The sequence below is a fragment of the Mandrillus leucophaeus genome, unplaced genomic scaffold, assembly GCF_000951045.1.
Source record: "Mandrillus leucophaeus isolate KB7577 unplaced genomic scaffold, Mleu.le_1.0 Scaffold223, whole genome shotgun sequence".
Taxonomy (NCBI): Eukaryota; Metazoa; Chordata; class Mammalia; order Primates; family Cercopithecidae; genus Mandrillus; species Mandrillus leucophaeus.
Window position 1 is genome coordinate 913,189 of NW_012102288.1, and position 5,342 is coordinate 918,530.

The 5,342-nt window shown below is 37.3% G+C and overlaps 1 pseudogene; it reads right to left on the reverse strand.

Annotated features, from left to right (window-relative positions):
* Positions 1 to 2,939: 2,939 nt before the first annotated feature.
* On the reverse strand, positions 2,940 to 3,504 carry LOC105540588 (annotated as a pseudogene).
* Positions 3,505 to 5,342: the final 1,838 nt, after the last annotated feature.

A 5,342-nucleotide genomic window follows, 5' to 3' on the forward strand; every position in this document is an offset into this window, starting at 1 on the left:
AAATATTACTACATAATTATCAAGAAATCATGACTTTTTGACAAACGGAAATCTTAAGATAGTTTTTACCTCTAAAGAAATAAACAGTAAGCTTTATGAGGCCGAGATGGGCGAATCACTCGAGGTCAGGAATTACAGACCAGCCTGGCCAATAGGGTGAAACCCCATCTCTACTAAAAATACAAAAATTAGCTGAGCATGGTGGCACATGCCTATAATCCCAGCTACTCGGGAGGCTGAGGCACGAGAATCACTTGAAGCTGGGAGACGGAGGTTACAGTGAGACAAGATGACACCTCTGCATTCCAGCCTGGGTGACAGAGTGAGACTCTGACCCTGCCAAAAAACAAATAAAAACAAACAAACAAAAAGTAAGCTTTATGAATTAAATGTTAAAATATTTTTCATTGTAAGATTTCTCGTTATTAAAACGTTAGAATGTATTACTGTTACCAGGGGTAGTCCTACTTGTAGATTACCTAAGAAATTCTTTCAGCACTATCGTTATTAAAATCTCCTTGCACAGGATAGGGTTCTGTCTGTTCATACCAGGTTTGAAAATTCCTACTGTCACTAAAGAATTGGGCAGCAGAGAGGTGTTCAAAGGATCAGCCACCACCTGAAAATTAGCTATTAGGTCAAATCCCATTATGATATCTGCCAGATTCTTCTGAGACCTGAGGAAATAAGATGCAGGGGATTTTGATGTGATTTTATGGGAAACCTTCATGGCGATATCCACAGAAGCAGTAAAGGTTATGGTTAGGAGAATTAGAAGCATTAAAATTGCATCAAGTCATGGGGCATGTGGAAGGCAGGCAGGCAAGGTGACATTAATATGGAAGGAGAGTCCTAAAATGAGAATGGATATTCAAATATAAACTTTACCTCTTGCACAATTTTGCCCAAGATTGGCACTGAAGATGGTAACATAGGTTAAAAAGTTACAGATTGTGCTGAGCTTGACAAATAAGCGTATCCTATGTAAACAGAATATAAATCATATAGTTGTAAAAAAGCGAAGAGTTTGAGATGACTTTTTTTTTTTTTTTTTGAGACGGAGTTTTGCTCTCGCCCAGGCTGCAGTGCAGTGGCACAATCTCGGCTCACTGCAAGCTCCGCCTCCCGGGTTCACGCCATTCTCCTGCCTCAGCCTCCCGAGTAGCTGGGACTACAGGCACCCGCCACCGCGCCCGGCTAATTTTTTCTATTTTTAGTAGAGACGGAGTTTCACCGTATTAACCAGGATGGTCTCGATCTCCTGACCTCGTGATCCGCCCGTCTCGGCCTCCCAAAGTGCTGGGATTACAGGCGTGAGCCACTGCGCCCGGCAGAGATGATTTCTTTTAACATGAAGAAAAGGATAGTAAGTGATTTCCTCTAAATCAGAGTCCTAAAAGACACATATCTAGAACCTAAGTCACCTTCCTTCTAGTCCAGTGATATTTTCATCTCACCACACCACCTCACTTCATGTATTTTAAAACAAGTAACATTTTAAGTGTATTAAAAGCATTGTTTTTATTAATATTTATTTTTAAAGCAGTAATCTTAAATATGGATCAGACTTGAAAAGTGTTTGTGAAATGTTAATTTGACCATTGTTAAGAGACTAGCCAAACCTAGAGATTTTAAAGCTTTTTCACTTCATTGTTTAAAAAATAATAATGCCTTGGCATGCCACCACCCCAAAATCTCAACTTTTGGGTTAATATTTAAAAGTAATTTTTAAGAAAGAGTTTGTTTTCTAAAAACAAAAGCGGTGCTCTTGGTTTGTCAGCAGGACCACCACAGAACGAGAATGTATCTTGTTGAGCTATCCAAAATGTCCTAATCCTTCCCCATTTTGACCAACCAATGCATGACAACACTGGATGACCGTGGGGACACAGTCCATGCTGTGAAACTCTCTATGAAGCTCAAATATCCACACAGGGCCTGGCTTTGCAACCTTGGTCTCTTCAGCACCTACTAAGCTATGACTGGCCCAAACAGTCTTTAATATCACAAGCAGAATTAAAACTATCTCCAAAGACTGAAGTTGAATAAAAGATTTAAAGTTATACTATGAAAGAGCAATCTGACACAGGGAGACTACATTTAATTCCTATGATAATTTTTTGTACCTGTTAAAATTCTTTCAATTATTATAAAAATTTAGTGCCATATAAATATAGCCCCAAAATGGTTGCTATAATTCCAGTTTCATACTGGGTCTGCCTTAACAGGAAAAGCTATTAGGAGTCTTTATAGTAATTTATCTAATGTGAAAAGGAAATGGCCTTATAATAGTTTCCATTGCCTTGTAATTTTTTCCATTTTTTTCTTTTTATAGAAAAAATATAATATTTTTGGGAGAGTGACCATGACTAATAGCAGTGGTAAGGGGGACAAAACTTTTGTGAACAGTGTAACTTTACATTCACCAGGGTTGACAAACTACAGGACATGATGCCTAGAAGAAGGATCATCAGGAAGCCCATAAATTTGTGTTCCCTCAACGTTTCAGGAAAACCAATTATAAAGCCTCAACTGAAATTATAATTAGTAATTAATCCATTTATGTGACTGGATAAAACACAGAATAGGGATGATTCAAAAGCTTCATTAATTTGTTTCTCACTGATGTTCACAATTGGTAAGAAAAATAAGAAGTAATCAACTGCATGCACCAAAAAACCCAAGACAGAAATCATAGGTATTCAGTTTCTTTTGCGCAGGTATTGCTAGTTTGAAAACCAGAACTCTGGTAATACTGGCACTTAGAGGAAAAAAAAGTTTGTGCTGTCATTTTAAAATAAGCATTTAAGGTAAAAGCTAACAGTTTGCATGGAGCAGGAAAACAATTAGGTAATGCTAAAACAATGCTAATAATTTAGTGTAATGTATAAAAATCACTTTTACTTAAGTATGTCTTAAGAAAAAAGTACGAATTGTATTTACATAATTACACACTTTGTCTTTGACTTCTTTTTCTTCTTATCATCTTTGTTCATCTTTTCTTTATTTCTCAAACTAATGTATGGAAGGCATCATTAACACTCTGTCTTGTCTTTGCTGATGTTTCAATAAAAGGAATCCCCTAACTGCTTGCTAAGTCCTGAGCCTGTTTTGTGTCTACTATTCTAGAAGGCAAATCACATTTTATTTCCTACTACGACCAAAGGCACATCTTCAGAGTCCTTAAATCTTTTTATTTCTTCTCTATAATTGTGCATATCTTCAAATGTTTTAATATTATTTATGGCAAATAAACAAAGAACCCCTCCCCCGCCCCCACCCAGTCCTCATGTACTGGTCCCTCATTGCATTGTACTCTTCTTGACCTGCTGTGTCGAGAATATCCAAGAGACAGGTTTCTCCATCAATTACTACTTGCTTCCTGTAGGAATCCTCTATTGTTGGCTCATATTCGTCCACAAAATGATTCTGAATTAGCTGTATCGTCAAGGCACTCTTGCTTACGCCACCAGCTCCAACTACCGCAAGTTTATATTCAGTCATGGGAGCCGCTGAGCCTCTGGCCCTGCCGCTGCCTTCAGTGCCTGCGCCAGGCTAGCTCCCAGTCCGAAAGGCAGGGGCCGGGAGTACTGGTGGAGCTTCATCTAAGCCAGTATTTGTCTTATATACTTTAAGTGAATGTACTTATTCTCAAGGTAAGACAGTCAAAGCTCATTCCGTTCCTTGGGAATTTATGATTCAGGATAATGTCAAGCACTAAAGATTCATTTTATTTCAAAGAACCAGCAAATTTCAGTAGATCTTAATGTTACACAATGCACTAAATAGTAGACCATGCTTCTCCCTGGAGTCATTGTTTTCTAAATTGCAGTGTAGTAGCTAAAAAGCATCTGCAAATAAGAATAACATTGTGAATCTTATTGAAAGTTTGAGGTCAGTTTTGTCATGATGCATTCTTCATCATCTGTCAGGTTCTTGGCATGTGAAAGGCCCCTCCAGAGGATAAAGAATATTCTGCTAGAAATAGTCTCCTCCAGTTTTCTCTTCAAACAGTAACTTGGGTCAAAATTATCCTTACTAGGTCACTGTTATAAACAATATTTCGGATATTTTTGACATGTTACTGTGCATTACATCAAATCAAATTTTGATCATGCTTTGTAAAATTCCTGATATGTCTAATGCTATTGTATTCTCCTAGTGAGTATTCAAATGTGGCAATAAATAATGTCCAGTACCTATTTCTAATAAGTTTAGTTTGCTTTAAATCCTTATCTGCTAAAAATTTTTCTCTAGATCTTGAAATTACTCCACAGTTTACTAGTGACTATAATACTTAGCTTCCTCATCTTTTGTTTTTTTTTTTGAGACGGAGTCTCACTCTGTCGCCCAGGTAGGAGTGCAGTGGCGCGGTCTCAGCTCATGGCAACATTCGCCTCCTGGGTTCAAGCAATTCTCCTGCCTCAGCCTCCCAAGTAGCTGGGATTACAGGAGCTCCCTACCACATCTGGCTAATTTTTGTATTTTTAGTAGAGGCAGGGTTTCACCATGTTGGCCAGGCTGGTCTCAAACTCCTGATCCAAATGATCCACCCACCTTGGCATTCCAAAGTGCTGGGATTACAGGCATGAGCCACCATGCCCGGCCAACAGCTTCCTCATCTTTAAAATGAGATACAGTAGTACCTGTATTGTAGGGTTATTATGAGGATTAATTTAGTAAGTGTAAGGGTTTATGACAATATTATAATTGAAATATGATGTCAAAATAAATTTGTTTACCTGAGTAGGATGAAATGCTTCTTTAAGAGGAATCATTTAAATTTCTTACATACTTTTATTTGCACATTGCAGCAAAATACATGCATGTTAAACTACCTGCATAACTTAATTCATGAATGCATTTATATACATGAGGATCTTCATGGCCCCAGGAACACATTAAACTTTTCTGATGCAATTTTTCTTTACTTAGAATTTGTTTTCTTCTTCATATATTGCTTTTCATTTGTTTATACTGTACTTTCATCTATATAATATCCATTAAAATGTAAAGATGTTTGCTTTTTCAAGTAATCAATTTTGACAAACTTTTTATCATATGAAAAATTAATAGGTAAGCACTCAAACATTCATGAATAAAGATACTAAACAGCAGTAGCTATAGGCAGATCACCCACCCACTACCCTCTGTTTCCAAACAGAAGTAATCAGCCCTTCCTCTAATTTCATATTCTTTCTCCCAGTGGTGGAGTGTTATAGATTGTATCAGTCTAGCTTGTTATTTTGATTTCCATCAGGAACTGGATCCATCCTTACTGAAGCGCAGATAGATGACATCATAGAAATAAATTGTATTAGTCTGACATAATTGTTCTCTAT